Below are 16,812 nucleotides of genomic sequence, written 5' to 3'. Positions count from 1 at the left end.
CATAGGCCACACGTATGCACATTCAAACACGCGCACGGTCACCTGCATACGCACATGTAAGTGTTTACATGCATCCATAGGTTAGGCTACATCCACCATCTCTATGCATCGCTACATACCTCTCCTTGACACAAGCTCATCAAAACCAAATTCCCATCCTTATAACCCTTGGTATCAAACTTATCCTCACTCTCGTCCTTGCACACCTTGGGGATGGCCTGAAGCATCATTTATCGATCTAAAGCTACCAAAATCCTCTAGCCTATGAAAAGGGAATCCATTCGACCATCTCATCCACACATACATAGTTTGCATACACACATGTCCATACATCCGCATAAAGCAAAACACATAAGCCACACTTATGCACATTCAACACACGCACAGTCACCTGCACACACACACATAGGTGTTTACACGCATCCATAGACTAGGCTACATTCACCCATCTATATGCATCACTACACACGTGCGGTCGATTTAGAGACCGAGGTTGCCTTTGAGCCATTTTGCCTGCGGTCGATTTAGAGACCAGGGTTGCTTTTGAGCCATTTTACCCGCGGTCGTGGACTAGGGTTGCTATTGAGCCATTTTGCCTGCGGTCGATTTAGAGACCAGGGTTGCTTTTGAGCCATTTTACCCGCGGTCGTGGACCAGGGTCGCTTTTGAGCCATTTTACCCGCGGTCGTGGAACAGGGTTGCTTTTGAGCCATCTTACCTGCGGTCGTGGACCAGGGTTGCTTTTGAGCCATTTTACCCGCGGTCGTAGACCAGGGTAGCTATTGAGCCATTTTGCCTGCGATCGATTTAGAGACCAGGGCTGCTTTTGAGCCATTTTACCCATGGTCGTGCACCAGGGTTGCTTTTGAGCCATTTTTACCCGCGGTCGATTTAGAGATCAGGGTTGCTTTTGAGCCGTTTTACCTGCGGTCGATTTAGAGACCAGGGTTCCTATTGAGCCACTTTACCTGTAGTCGATTTAAAGACTAGGTTCCCAGAAAGAGCGCCTGTCCACGGTCGATTTAGAGGCAAGGACAGGACAACCAAAGTAAAGATCGAAGATGAGGAGGGAACTTGCGACGTGGAGATCAGGTATTTCTCCTCCCACTCTATATGTGTCTTTTACTTTAATATATTTACATTGCATGTGTTGCGTTAGCAAAAAACGTTTTCCAAAACACACACATCACTGTCAAAATAGAAAAGTAGGGGCAACTGTAGACACCGAGTCGGAGGACCTGTGACGAAAACCTGAAAACAAGACGGTTGAAGCGATTGATTCCGGAAGTTTTGAAAAACAAAGAATATATAAAGAATGATAAGTACATAATAAGGAAGAAAGAGTTATGGCGGGTCACTGTTGCCAATGGGGTGGCTCGCGAATGCTTAGCGGCATGGTGCGAGCGCTTAGCGGCATCCGACGCGCGGTCGACGACAGTCGGACGCCCGCTCGACGGCGCAGAGCGCGCGCTCGACGTCCGTCGGATGCACGCATCCAACCACAAGTGGCGCGCGCTCGACGTCCGAGCGATGCACGGGCCCGGTGGCGCGGAGCGCGCTCTCGTCGGCCACGGGGCGTGTGTGCCCGGCAGCGCGGAATGCGCGTTCGATGGCCGCGACGCGTGGGCGCCCGACGGTACGGAACGCACGCTCGACGGCCGCAGGGCGTGCGCATCCGACGGCGCGAGACGCGCCCCGGCGGCCGTTGGGCGAGCACCCACCGACGTCGGGCAAACGCCCAACGGCGGTTGGGCGCGCGCGCCCAACCTTGCGTTGGGCGCTCGCCCAATGCTGTTGGGCGATCGCCCAACAATTGTTGGGCGATCGCCCAACAAATGTTGGGCGGCCGCCCAACCCCCTTGGGCGACGCCCGATTCTTTTCGGACGTCGCACATTCCGCCGGGGATCCGTTTGCCTATAAAAGGCACGGATCCCCATGCATTTGAGGGAAAAGAGGAGAGATTCTTTGGAGCTTTCTCACTCTAAACATTTTTAGAGAGAGAAAGTCAATTTTTTGGAGAAAATATTTTTTTTCTCATTTATTTTTATGTTATAGTTTTTATTTATTTAGTTATTCATTTATTTTATCACGTTTTATTTAATTTAGCGTATTTATTTAATTTTTGTCTCGTGTTGAATAAAATTTGGTTTTGTTTTAAAATAAAAAACCTCGTTTTGATATCCCAATACGAACCGTGATCCGATAAAAAGGTAGTTCGGGTATTAAAGACGTTGTAATTATAAGTTGTAATTTAAAGAATTTCCAAATAACGTTTTATAATAAAAACGTCGTTTTAGGAACGTCCGTTATTGACTATGATCCATTTTTTGTAGTTCGGAAATCCAAAACGATTGAATTAGATTTAATTTAAAGCTTTTGAATAAATCTGGAAATAATTGGAGTGCTGCTGTAATTTGCCATTTCTGTCACTAATTGCTGTTTACCGACGGATTTTCCGTCGGTAAATCTGCTGGAATGTAAAAAACGCTGTTTTAGTCCCTCTTTCTCAACTTTTAAGTTTTTGATCCTTGGTATACATATATATAGTTATGTAATATATACTTTTAAACTATTTTTTAGATATTTGGTACCTATAGTTATTTAGAACGTTTATATATTATTTTTCATTAATTTGATCTATTATAAGTATATGTATATATATATTTCCTTTTTCATTTATTTGAGTTATATTGGATTTTATTTTAAATGTTATTTACTTGAGCATTTTGGAGATAATTAGTAAATATTAGTGGATAAATATATATTATTTTCGAGATTTAAAATTACATTAGTTATGTATATATATAGTTTTGGGATATTTGGGCTATATTAGTTATTATTAAATAAAACTATTTTGGTGACAAATGTTATTTTCTTATCTAGGAGTTTTATTTACTATTTTCACATGTTTAAAGTATAAATGTATTATATTTAGTATTTTCATATATGTATTATATAGTCTCTTTTCATTAACTTTTATTTCATATTTCCTTTTTGGATTAAAATGTATATATATATGCTTATATTATTTTCTTTATTCTTTTGGGCCATTTAGGGGTCCATGTTTCAAATGGGCTTTATTTGGGGGTCAATTTTGGTTTAAATATGTTTATTATTGTAATTATAACAAGTAGAGAATCCACTAAGAAAAAAGGGGAAAATAAATCACAAAAAGAGTTTTCAATTTAATTATTTAAACTAATGAGTTTTTAGAAGTTCCTAATGTAAATAAATAGCGTTTTCTTGACATTTCAAAATCGTTTCCCAAAACACCACGCTTTAAAACCTTAGTCCGTTCCAACGACGGATTAAGCGAACCTTGTAATTAAAATCGTTTTCATTGTAAATAATGAAGTTTTGAATCGTTTTCTTAAATGATTTGTACAAAATAAAATTGACTTGTATGTTTAACCACGTTTTCTTATCAAAGGTTTTTATCTCAAACGCTTTCAAACACTCGAGTCGTTCCAACGGCAATTCGGGTGAACTTCATCAAACGGGGTTTTAAAACGCACCTAAATCGTTCCAACGGCGATTAAGGTACGAACCATGAAAATAAATTCGTTTTGGAGAAATAAGTTAGCATAGAATTAACATGCAACACGACATGTAAATCACGTTGTAACTAAATCACTTCTTTCTTCCCCCCCCCCCCCTCTTTGTATGAATATTAAACTGATGTAAATGGGTGATTCTTTACTAAAGTGGCTTTTCCATAATATATGCTCAAAACGGTTTCCAAAATGAGAAAGAAAAGGTTTCAAATGAATTTTAAACTTAAAGAAGTATACGATTAGTCCGTTATCGCCTAACATGCTGAGTAGGAGGCCGGTGGTTCATAACCGGGCGATGTCGGGGTGCCTAGTAGCCTTTCTCCGGAAAGGAGCTAGCCTTCTCGGCTCGTACCTAAGTTTCCCGAACCCACATCGGTCTCCCGCAAGGGATCGGTGTTCATTTTCCCATTCGTGGGTGGCGACTCTTCCATATCTCCGAGCTCCGGTCCTGCCGAGCAGCTTGATTCCAAGATTGGTTGCTTTCGGCGCCAATCACCGCTTACGTCGCCATGAGGTGTCCACCCCCCGGTCCGCCCGGGAGATTAGGCCGCGGCACCTCGTCTAACATGACTCCAAATCTACAAAATATGTCATCAAGAAACTTAACAACAACCTTAGAATCATTTGTCGGGGTTGCAATTGCTTCAACCCACTTTGAAACATAATCTACGGCTACTAATATATAAGTTTTACCAAAAAAGGGGGAAAAGGACCCATGAAATCGATTCCCCATACGTCGAAGACTTCAACTTCTAACATATTTGTGAGAGGCATCTCATCTTTCCTTCCTAAATTCCCGGTTCTTTGATATTTGTCACACTGAATAACAAACGAACGAACGTCTTTAAACAAAGTAGGCCAAAAGAATCTGCATTCTAATATCCTAGCTACTGTTTTACTTACGCCGTTATGCCCTCCATAAGAGCTTGAATGGCATTCGGACATTATAGACTTGTATTCATCTTCACTAACGCATCTCCTAATTATACCATCACCACAAGTTTTGAACAATAAAGGATCTTCCCAAAAATACATTTTAATATCGGAAAAGAATTTCTTCTTTTGTTGGAAACTTAACCCTTCCGAAACAATGTTAGCTGCGAGATAATTGGCTATATCCACATGCCATTGTGACATGACACTTTTTATCTGATAGAGATATTCATCGGGGAAATCATCTCGTATACCGACAGTTTCACCGATAGGACCGTTTTCATCTTCAAGTCTTGATAGATGATCGGCGACAAGGTTTTCGACTACCTTTTTATCTTTAATTTCTATGTCAAATTCTTGTAATAATAAGACCCATCTAATAAGATGTTGTTTTGCATCTTTCTTAGCAAATAGATACCTTAAACCTGCGTGATCGGTATATATGATAACCTTAGATCCTAACAGATATGACCTAAACTTATCACATGCAAAAACTACTGCTAGCATTTCTTTTTCGGTTGTGGTGTAATTTAACTGTGCACCAGACAATGTGTGACTTGCATAATAAATAACATGAAGTTTCTTATCCTTCCTTTGACCTAATCCTCATCCGATGGCTAAATCACTTACATCACACATAATTTCAAAAGGTAAATCTCAATCGGGTTTAGCAATTATGGGTGCACTGACCAAAGCCGTTTTCAATGTTTCGAAAGCTTTAACACAATCTTCATTAAAATCAAAGGTTGAATCTTTCATGAGCAAATTAGTAAGTGGTTTGGAAATCACAGAAAAGTATTTTATAAACCTTCTGTAAAAACCTGCATGTCCTAAAAATGATCGTACTCCCTTAACAGTAGTTGGAGGGGGTAATTTCTCTATCACTGAAGTTTTTTCTCTATCCACTTCTAATCCTTTTTCAAATATTTTATGTTCTAAAACTATTTCTTCGTCAACCATGAAATGACATTTTTCCCAGTTTAAAACTAAATTCGTTTCTTCACATCTAGACAACACTTTATCCAAGTTTTCTAAACATGCATCAAAAGAATCTCCATAAACTGAAAAATCATCCATAAAAACTTCCATGATATCTTCAATGAAATCGTTAAAAATTGCAGTCATACAATGTTGAAATGTTGCTGGTGCATTACATAGACCAAAGGGCATTCTCCTATATGCAAAGGTTCCATAAGGACATGTGAATGTTGTTTTTATCTTGGTCATCCGGGTAAATATATATTTGAAAGAATCTGGAATATCCATCGAGAAAACAATAAAAAGCATGACCGGCTATCCTTTCGATCATTTGATCGATAAAAGGTAGAGGAAAATGATCTTTCCTGATTGCTTTGTTTAGGTTCCTATAATCTATACAAACCCTCCAACCGGTGGTGGTTCGCGTAGCTATTAATTCACCTTCGTCATTCCTTACAAAGTTACAACAGTCATGCCTCCGTTTTTAGGTACACAATGGATTGGACTAACCCATTCACTATCCGAGATAGGGTAAATGATTCCATTGTCTAAAAGCTTAGTAATCTCATTTTTGACTACTTCTTTCATGTTTGGATTTAAGCATCTTTGCATATCCGCTTTAGGTGGCTTATCTTCTTCTAAATGAATTCTGTGCATTACAATACTATGATTGATTCCTTTTAAATCTGAAATTTGCCATCCCATACTTCCTATCCTATTTCTAACAACCTCTTTCAATTTTTCTTCTTGATCATTAGTTAACTTGTTAGAGATAATTATAGGTAGAGAATCGCCTTCGCCTAAGAAAGCGTACCTCAAATGGTTTGGTAATTCTATAATTTCTAACTTAGGGGTACTACAATTGAAGGCGGAACTGGTCCATCTTCTCGAATCAAAGGCTCTAGGTCCTTATCTTCTAATTCTTCGCCCACTATAGGTTCTATTATTTCTTCTTTTTGAACAAAGTCATTAACACATTCTTCAACTAAGTCAAGTTTCATACAAGCGAATTCCTCCATAGGATACTTCATCGCTTTGTTCATATTAAACTCGATCTTATCTTCACTTATCCTTAAAACTACTTTCCCTTCCGACACATCGACTAATGCACGTCCCATGTTCATAAATGGTCTACCAAAGATTAATGGACAATTAACGTCAATGCAAAATCTAATATAACGAAATCGGTAGGAAAAATAAATTTATCAACTTTAACTAAAACGTCATCAATTATACCATATGGTCTTTTAGTGGTTTGATCCGCTAATTGCAAAACCATATTGGTACGCTTGATATCTTCTTCTAAACCTAATTTGTTAAAAATAGATAACGACATTAAGTTAATACTTGCTCCTAAATCACAAAGACAACTTGGGAATTCAATATCTCCCAACTTACACGGGATGGTGAAACATCCAGGATCTTTGAGTTTAGTGGGAAAATTGCTTGGCACTATTGAACTACAGTCCTCAGTTAACGATATGGATGAAATTCCTTCCCAACTGATCTTCTTTGAAATCAAATCTTTTAAGAACTTACCATAGTTAGGAATCTGCGTTATCGCATCCATAAACATCAAATTAATATGCAAATTTTTAAGTTTGTCCAAAAACGTTAAAAGTTGTTTGTCATAGTCCTTATTTCGGACTTTATGTGGAAAAGGTGGTTTAGGTACAAAAGTTTTTGTACTTGAATCGATAGGTGAACTTTTTGCATTTAATGTATCTTCTTTGGATTTCGTTGGTAAATCAGTTCCCTGTAAAGTAGAATTTCTGGGCATTTTCGGACCTAAATAATTTTTCCCTAAACGAAGAGTGATAGCCTTTACATGCTCTTTCGGATTTTCTTCCGTATAGCTGGGAAGACTTCCCTCTTTTCGGGATGGAATTGATTTAGCAATTTGTCCTATTTGAATCTCCAAATTATGGATGCTAGATGAGTGGTTTTTAATAAGCTGATCAAATTTATTCTCGATCCGTTTAAAACCATCGTCGTGATTACTTATTTTTCCACCGATAGCGTCTATAAATTTGTCGATTTTAGATGGTAAAGTGCTAATCGTATCTCTAGATTGATTTTGATAATTATTGGTACGATTTTGATTAGTATTTGCATTATTATTATTATCTTTCCAGTTAAAGTTAGGATGATTCCTCCATCCAGAATTATAAGTACTAGAATAAGGATTATTAGTTTGGTTTTGCCCTTGGACAAAATTTACATGTTCAATCTCGCTCATACCTTCGTAATCTACATCCGTTGGAATTGGATTACCCTCGGTATCGCACGGTGCCATAAACCTATCAATTTTGTGCAACAAGGAAGAAAATTAGGCTTGTAACATCGTAACTGGATCAAGATTCACTATACCTTTAACGAATGATGTGGTTGAGGATGATGGTTTCGCCATCGGTATGTGTCCACGTTCTGCGGGCCACATACTGCTGTTGATTGCCATTTCCTCCAAAAGTTCTCTTGCTTGGGCGGATGTCTTTTTCATGAATAACCCTCCCGACATAGCATCTAATGAACCTCTAGTTGTAGGATTTATCCCATTGTAAAAAGTTCGCATTAAAAGTGCATCGGGTAATGGGTGGTGTGGGCATAAACATTGAAGTTCTTTAAAACGTTCCCAAGCTTCATAAAAGGTTTCATTATCATTTTGAGAAAAAGATGTTAACTCTTTTATGACTCTTGCGGTTTTTGCCAAAGGGAAATATTTTGATAAAAACGCTTGGGCTAATTGTTCCCAAGTTGCAAATGTTGCGCTTGGCATAGAAGTTAACTAATCTTTGGCTCTATCCTTCAAAGTGAAAGGAAAGAGTTGAAGTTTGATTGCTTCGGCAATAACATCTGGTATTTTGAAAGTGTCACAAATTTCTAAGAAATTTGTCAAATGGGTGTTAGGATTTTCGTTAGGTAACCCATAAAATGTTACATTATTTTGCAACATATTAAGCAAAGCTGGCTTAATTTCAAATTGGTTTACGTTTATTCTGGGTCTAACTATACTGGTGGGTACACTGGCCACTCCTGGCCTAGCGTAATCCATAAGTGTTGGTGGATCTGCCAAATTTTCTGGCTCGGAATTTTCTTTTTCTTTTTCTTTCTTGTTTTTTCTATTATTTCTAAGTGTCTTTTCAATTTCTGGGTCTAATGGGTTAGGTGGTATGCCTGAACTTCGAGAACTGCGCATGAACTTGAAATTTTTGCACAAACCAAGACTACCTTCAAAACAGAATTTGAAAAATAAATATGTTAGTAAATAAAAATATAAAAGTTAAAATAAGTATGTATAAACCTAGATTCGAGCCAAAACATGAAAAATCTAAATTTTTGTAAACAATTTGGCGTTCCCCGGCAACGGCGTCAAAAACTTGTTGAGCGATTTCCGCAAGTGCATGGTTTCGCTTGTAGTAATAAAAAGATATCGATCCCATATGGAACGTTTTTTTCACAAAAACTTATTTAAATGTAGTTTAAATACGAGTTAAGGTTTAATAAATAGATAATTATTATTTGAAATTGGTTTTGAGATTGATTTAATAAGAATTAGGTTAGAATATATGAAGAATGTTAGAAATCAATTCTGTTTGAATATGAATTACAAAACAGAAATGTTTAGTGTTTAAAATAAGAGATTAATTGTATTCGTTTGCATTAAGCAAAGAAAACAACTTTAAACTTTGTATAAATTATAAAAGTGTAATAACGCAAACTCCTTCAATTAAAAGGCTTTGAACCGCAGACAATCCTCCTACGGTCGGGTTAGATTGCTACCTTAACCAAATTAATACTTATTTCCGATAAGCCGACTTAACGATCATATCATCCTTAAGAATGAATTTGCCTAAGTGTTCAACAAAGTTTCCTTGTAAAGATATTGAATTTAACTACGTTTTAATGAAAACACCAGAACTCACTTCGGATCATTTACCAAAGTGCTACATAAAATTATATTGAATTGAATGAACTTTATTAGATGAAGTGTGAATTTGATACAAGTTTACAGAGAATAAAAAGCATGGAAGCATTCAAAACGACATTGGAGTTCCGGGTCGTTAATCCTTTCCTCAAACCTCGTTAGAGTTTGTCATGCTCCGAGGTCGAATCCGCTACTTAATCTTCTTGCTGAATCTTCGGAATAGAGATGGTTCTTCTACTACCAAAATGTAAACTAATCTTGAACAGATCTTAATCTAAATCTAATTGCTACCGTGTTTGTAATTGATGAATAAACAATGTGTGTACATCATATCGTTTTTACAAAATCGAACTTCTAACTCTGAATCGTTTCTGACTCAAAATTTCTGCATAAATTCTATACTTTAATCTTAATAATCTAACTCTCTATATTGAACTCTGAAATCAACTCTTTATTTATAGATGTTGAAGAGTCATGTTTAGGGGTCGTGTCCGCTGCGAAGAGACGTTTTTATCCACCCGAACGGACGCGTTTCTTTGAAATTGAACATGTGAAGATAGTGCTGCTAGGATTTCTGATCTTATTGAGATTACAAAATCTCGACCGAGATTGAGGGAGCAGTTTTTGGACTTTGAAACGAAGGAGAGAGGCACTGGAATTTAGCGTGTCGCGACCGAGATTGGGGAATCTCGGTCGCGACACGGGTGATTATTCCTGTCTTCGACTTTGTTTCCCGTCTTCGTTTCGATGCGTTTGATTTTCTTCGTCTTTGACTCTTTTCGTAGGGGTTTTCCTTCGTTTTTGACCTCTTTTCGTTCCTATTTGGATTTTACCAAATATTTAGGTACCTTGCATGAAAGAAACATATTCGGACGTAAACGTACTCTAAATAGATATAAACATCACAAATTCGTAGTAAAACTGATGTAAATATTAATGATAATTTAGGTATATTTTGGGCTAACAGTTCTCTTCAGTGGTGGTGAGACACTTACAGCGGACACAATCGGACCATGCTCCGATATTGGTTGATTTTAACAATGAAGCAAGGAGGCAGGAGAATAAATTTCGGTTTATAGCGGCATGGTTAGAAGATTCATCGTTGGCTGACGTAGTGAATTAGAATTGGTGCAAAACCGCTCAGTTAGGTAACGCTCTTAGTATGCTCTCTGATCTTTTGAGGAAGTGGAACCGAGATTACTTTGGCAATATTTTGAACCGCAAAAAACGCGTTTATGCGCGCTTGGGAGGTATTCAAAAGAAATTGGCGGTCAGCTGTTCTAACGGGTTGTTGCGCCTTAAAAGTAAGCTCATGAAAGAGCTTAATCTCATTCTGAAGCAGGAAGAATTGTTTTGGGCTCAGAGATCACAGGTTCAGTGGCTTAAGGAAGGGGGCAGAAATACGAAATTCTTCTATATGTCTACCATCATTCGTAATCGACGGAATTGGAAGATTGGGCTTCGTTGGTCGGATGGGTCCTGGATTTGGGGCAAGGAGAGTTTATGTGCTATGGCAAGCAATTTTTTTAAGCACTTATATTATGAGGAGCTACCTTCTCGGATTAAAATCATCTCTGCACACGACTTCCCCAAGATCAGCGGTTCGGACTTCGCGGATCTGGACACACCGTTTATCTCTGACGACAAGAAGGAAGCTATCTGTAGCATGGCTCCTTGGAAAGCCCGGGGCTTGATGGATTCCAAGCCGGTTTCTTCCAAAACTTTTAGGATACTGTGGGTTTGAATACTAAGGATTGTGTTTTGTGCGGGCTCAATACCGGGTTGCTGGAGGAAGGTATGAATCACACTTACATCTCTCTAATTCCAAAAGTAAAAAATCTGAAAAGTCTCACTCAGTTCAGACCAATTAGTCTCTACAACGTAAGCTACAAGCTCCTTACAAAATGCATTATGAATAGAATTAAATATATCTTACCTAAGGTGGTGGGCCCTATGGAAAGTAGTTTTGCACCAGGCAGACAGATTTCAGATAATGTAGTGCTTATTCAGGAAATAGTGTTCTCTTTTCAACGAGTCAAAAACAAAAAGAGGCAGATTTTGATTGAGCTGGACTTGGAAAAAGCGTATGATCGGATTAATTGGAATTTTCTCCAAGATACTTGTTGAGCGATTTCCGCAAGTGCACGGTTTCGCTTGTACTAATAAAAAGATATCGATCCCACAGTGAACGTTTTTCAACAAAAACTTATTAATGTGTAGATTAAATACGACTTAAGGTTTATATAAATAAATAATCGTTATTTAAAATTGGTTTTGAAATTTGATAGAATAAGAATTAGATTAGAATATGTTGAATGTTAGAAATCAATTCTTTTTTTAGAATGAATTATAAAACAGAAACGTTTAGTGTTTAGAAAAAGAGAATAAATGTGTTCGTTTGCATTAAGCAAAGAAAACAACTTTAAACTTTGTATAAATTATGAAAATGTAATAACGTAAACTCCTTCAATTAAAGGGCTTTGAACCATAGACAATCCTCCTACGGTCGGGTTAGATTGCTACCTGATAACATTGGGATATTATCCAAAGGATCAAAGGAGATATTCGCCTAGAACGGCCGCGTATTGATCACATGATACTGAGATGTAATGGCGTATCAAGCAAAGAGATCCGACAGGCGGATCACCGAGACTTCGCCACAAGAGATCCGCAGTCATGTCTATGTGGCGATCCGCCATAACCTCTCAATCCGCCAGCGGAACAGCTGAGCCGATCCCGCAATAAAGACCATTAATAAGCTATTAATAAGCTAACGGGCATACTTGAAGGAAACCAATAACCGCCATTAATGAAGCATTAATGGAGACTTTCTAGTTACTAAAGGTTACAACTTCATGACTATATATAGCTTGCATCTCAAGCTATCAAGGTACACGTTCACACAATCCCAGAAACCCTACTTTGTTAATTCAGTTTGCTCTTTCATACTTTATACTGACTTTGGCATCGGAGCTTCCCCCCGTTGAACCCAACGACGCCCCCACAGGGACGGAAGCTAATCGAAAATTCTCCACAAGTGGAGGGTTGGATCCCACCTCAGGGATTGAAACACCGTTGGTCACACCATTAAGCCAACTTGTAACTAGCGCTGGTCACGTTGATATAAATGCTCCTATGACGTATGGTGAAAGGAGTATGTCGCCAGATACATTCATCGAAACCTGTGCGGGATCGATAAGAAGAGCGTTTGGCCCTGAGATGGAGAGTCGCCTAAGGTCGTTCATGATAATTCCAGAGCTTCGGCGCACGGCACCAACTCCTACAGCATCTCAATGGCCACAGGCAGCTATAGGATCAAACACCCATGATTCTTCATTCTTCCAAATTTAACCTACGGATTCCATGGTAGTTACTACCGTCGCAGTTGGTAACCCACCACTCAATCGGTAACTATTTTCTGATGGAGCAGAAGGGAGTCAAAGGAATGACCAAACTCTCCCGGGGAGACCAGTAAACCATGGGGTGAATCTGGGCGGATCAGGTGTCCCAAGTCGCCCGCGGTCAAATCTCCCAGAAGGCGGATCAGAAGGTCGAAGATACAAAAAACGGAGAAAGGGGAAAAGCAGGCGATCAAAGTCACCTTCGCCTCCGAGACAGAGATCCTCCCGCCGGGGTAGATCACCCCCATCCTCCTGTCATAGACAAAGTAAGAGGCCAGTAGAGACACCTCGTCCGGATAGGCCACCACCACCGCCGAACCAAGGGGAGGATAGACACGCTCCTCCGGGAGAACATGGAGGTGATGATAGACAAGCCCCTCCTGGGGGACATGGCGGTGGAGGTGGGCGTTCGCCATCATATCCATCGTCCGGCTCAAACTCCTCATCTTCTCCGAGTAGATCTCCCCATAGGAGACCTCCCAGTAAATCGCCACATAGGGAACGCCCCAGGGCGGGTCCGGAAAAATTTGATGATCGCGTTAGACCTGCGGTGCTCTGCATAAATGAAGAGAATGCCAGGCATAATCCATTCGCCAATCATGATTCGCCCTTTACGGCATGGATCGAAGCTGAGGAAACAGACAAGCATTTCAAAATACCTAATATCCTGGTTTACATGGGTGCAGACAACCCCGAGGCCCATGCCAGAAAATACCGAATGTTGCTCAGCCTTAACCGTGCAAGTGAGGCGGTATTATGGCGGATGTTTATCACCACATTAGGAGGCCCCGCTTATGATTGGTTCCAATCTTTACCTCCCGGATCGATTGACAGCTGGGATCAGTTGAGTAGGGAGTTTTGTGCTAAATTCGCCGGATGTATCCCTCCAGTGGTCAAGTCACGGAAGCTTTTTGAATTAAAGCAGAAGACGAATGAACCCCTTCGAGAATATGTAGACAATTTCAACAAATTGTGTATACGAATTGTCGATGTGGATGTCCCCATGGCAGTGGAAGCTCTAGTGAAAAACACCACGTGTAAAAGCTTGCAAGAAGATTTAATTCGGAAGAAGCCCAGAGATATGGCAGAATTAATTGAAAGATGCAAGGACTTCATGGAGGTGGATGATATCCGCAGAGAGTCATTGTCTCCGCCCAAAAAGGACAAAGGCGAATCTCGCCATCGGGATAAGGAGAAAGACAAGCACCCAAATTCGTCCTCTAGAGGTCGGCGAAGGGGCTTTAAGAACAAATCGGCATTCGTGTCGTCATTTACACCGCTCAATGCCTCTAAAAGCGAAGTGCTAATGTGGATTGAGAACAGCCAGCAGAAGCGGAGCATTTCATTCCCCGAACCAAAAGGGGGGGAGTACACCAACACCGAGAAAAATCCTAAAAATTATTGCAAATACCATAGGAAGAATGGCCATGACACGGACGCATGCTGGGAGTTAGCCAGAGAGATAGAAAGGCTTATCGAAAGGGGAAAGTTGGACAGGTTCGTCCAAAATGATAGCAAGAAGGGAGATGGTGACAGATCTAGAGATGATCAGAAAAAGAAGGCAAAAGGGACCATCAATGTAATAGTAGGCGGACCTGGATACCAACCTGTGTTGAAAAAGGCAAAAACCACTGCTCTGGATAGGGCATCACTTAATCGCCCTTTTGCGGACGCCGGCTCGGAGATCTGTCCTCATGCGGACGCCCTGGTCATTACTATGATGGTGGAAGGCTGGGAGATGAAAAGAGTGATGATTGACACTGGAAGTTCATGCAATGTCATCACAAGAGGAGCATTCGCCAAGCTTATGGTCGACCCAATCCAAGTGGAAACCACCGTAGTAGACATCCTGGGAGTAACAGGGCACACCATCCAAACAAAGGGCCAGGTAACATTAGATTGTGAGTTAGCCGATGAAGATCAAATCTGGAAAGGAGATCTGGAATTCTCCATCCTGGATGGCCAGTTAGCTTACAATATCATCCTTGGGCGACCCTTTATCTCCGAAGCCACAGCTCTCATCTCCATACGTCACTTAACTATTTACATCCCCACGGCCAAGGGAGGTGTAATGATCCGAGGAAACCAAAAAGTGGCTCAGGAGACGTATGACAAGACCATTTTAGTCTTGTTACTTTCTATCTTATTCTATGTAATTTGGAAACATTTGGTGTTTAATTGATGTTTTTGTTTCATATTTTGTTTTGGGAGAAAGTTTAGATGTTTGGTGAAAAATCTGGAAATTAGTGGCCTTTTGGAGCATTTTGGAGTATTTGCAAATCAGAGGCCAATTTCAGTTAAGGCGTGGGCACGTCCTGTCTCAGCTGTAATTGAGAAACAGCAGCCAACTTCAGTTAAGGCGTGGGCACGTGGCTGGCCGAATTTTGAAGAGATAAGAAGATATTTTCAGATTTGATTTTGGGATATTATCTTGTTTAATTGTATTTTATTTTAGTTAGGATTTGAATATTTCCTATTATCTCTATTTAATCATTAATTAATTAGAGATTTAGTTTCTTTCCTTATCTCTGAAGGATATTTTAGTCTTTCTTCTTAGGGTTTTCCCCCTATAAATAGAGGCTTAATATTCCTTAGAGAGGGATTAGGTTTTACAGATTTTCAATTGTATTGTTGAATTGTTTTCATTATGAGTAGCTAAGTTCCATTTTCTGATTCAAGAGGGATTTCATTAGGTTGAAAGTTGTGAGGTTTCATGTATTAATTTCTTCAAGTATTAATTCAAGTTCTGATTTTCTTCTTCAATTCTTTTTATGATTATTGAATCGTATTCGATCTTCTATTGCTAAGTATTTATTCTTGATCCGTAATTGTCTTGAATGAATTACAACAAGTAGCAAAAATCGATCTTGAGTAATTGAGTTTTTGCTTGAGATTGATTGGGAAGAAAATTCATCCAATTGCTATTGTTTGTCGACGTTCCTCTCAATAGAAATTGATTTGATAAACTTTCTTAATCCTAATGCGGTTATTGAAAAATTGGACATGCTTCATTCCCTTTTCTTAATAACTAGGTTGATTTAGATGCTTCATTTAAATTAATAAATTTAGAGAAAGTGAAAGAGTGAATTAGATAATCCTTATACTCTTTAATCAAAGATTTGAATTTTCATTTGTTTATCATTTAAACCAAGGAATAACGAACACCCAATGAACCAAATCTCTTGAATCAGGTTTTTCTCATTATTGAATTCCAATTTACTTTACTTGTTTAATTTGATTTAATCAATCCATCAAAAATCAAAACCCCCTTTTTTATTTTATTTGCTCATTTGAATTAAGAGGTTAATTGTTCTCTTGGGATTCGACATGGTCTTACTATTACTACAAATCAAATTGTAGTCCAATAGAGAAATCAGTAAAAATACAAATCTATTTTGTCGGGCTTCGAAAAACCCGTCAAAATTTGGCGCCGTTGCCGGGGAACAATTTAGTTTCTGGATTCATTTTCCTTTGTTTTTGATACTTTTTATGACCCGTACCTCTCGTGGAAGTGAACGAATATTTATTTCTGAAATAGAAAAAGAAATACGGAGGTTAAGAAAAGAAAAAAGACAAAGGAGTATTTGTTCATCGTCTTTAGAAAATTTTGAGGAAATCGGAGAAAGTTTTATTTTTCAAATTGAGGAAGAGACGATGGCTGGAAATAGAACATTAAGGGACTTTGCAGCACCTAATTTAAATCGCCAGTCATTTTGCATTGAGTTCCCAAATCCAGAAGTACTTTTTGAACTTAAATCTGGATTAATTCACTTACTCCCTTCTTTTCATGGTCTTTCAGGTGAAGATCCTCATAAACATTTGAAGGAATTTCATGTCGTTTGTTCTGGTTTGAAACCCGAACGGGTAACCGAAGAGCAAGTTAAACTACGAGCCTTTCCTTTTTCTTTAAAAGATAAGGCTAAGGATTGGTTGTACTATCTTCCATCGGGATCTATCACGACATGGACCGAAATGCAAAGGTTATTTCTTGAGAAATTATTTCCATCTTCACATGCAGCA

At 39.0% G+C, this 16,812-nt stretch overlaps 1 non-coding gene across 1 annotated transcript; it reads left to right on the top strand.

The window, feature by feature from the left end:
* Positions 1 to 8,054: 8,054 nt before the first annotated feature.
* LOC136221196 (small nucleolar RNA R71) lies at positions 8,055 to 8,161 on the top strand. The gene has a single exon (XR_010684978.1). It is a non-coding gene; the product is annotated as a small nucleolar RNA R71 (small nucleolar RNA).
* The last annotated feature ends 8,651 nt before the right edge of the window (positions 8,162 to 16,812 follow it).

Source organism: Euphorbia lathyris, chromosome 2 (genome assembly GCF_963576675.1).
Source record: "Euphorbia lathyris chromosome 2, ddEupLath1.1, whole genome shotgun sequence".
NCBI classification, from domain to species: Eukaryota; Viridiplantae; Streptophyta; class Magnoliopsida; order Malpighiales; family Euphorbiaceae; genus Euphorbia; species Euphorbia lathyris.
Note: the sequence above shows the minus strand (reverse complement) of the source record. Positions and strands in the feature narration are given on the sequence as shown.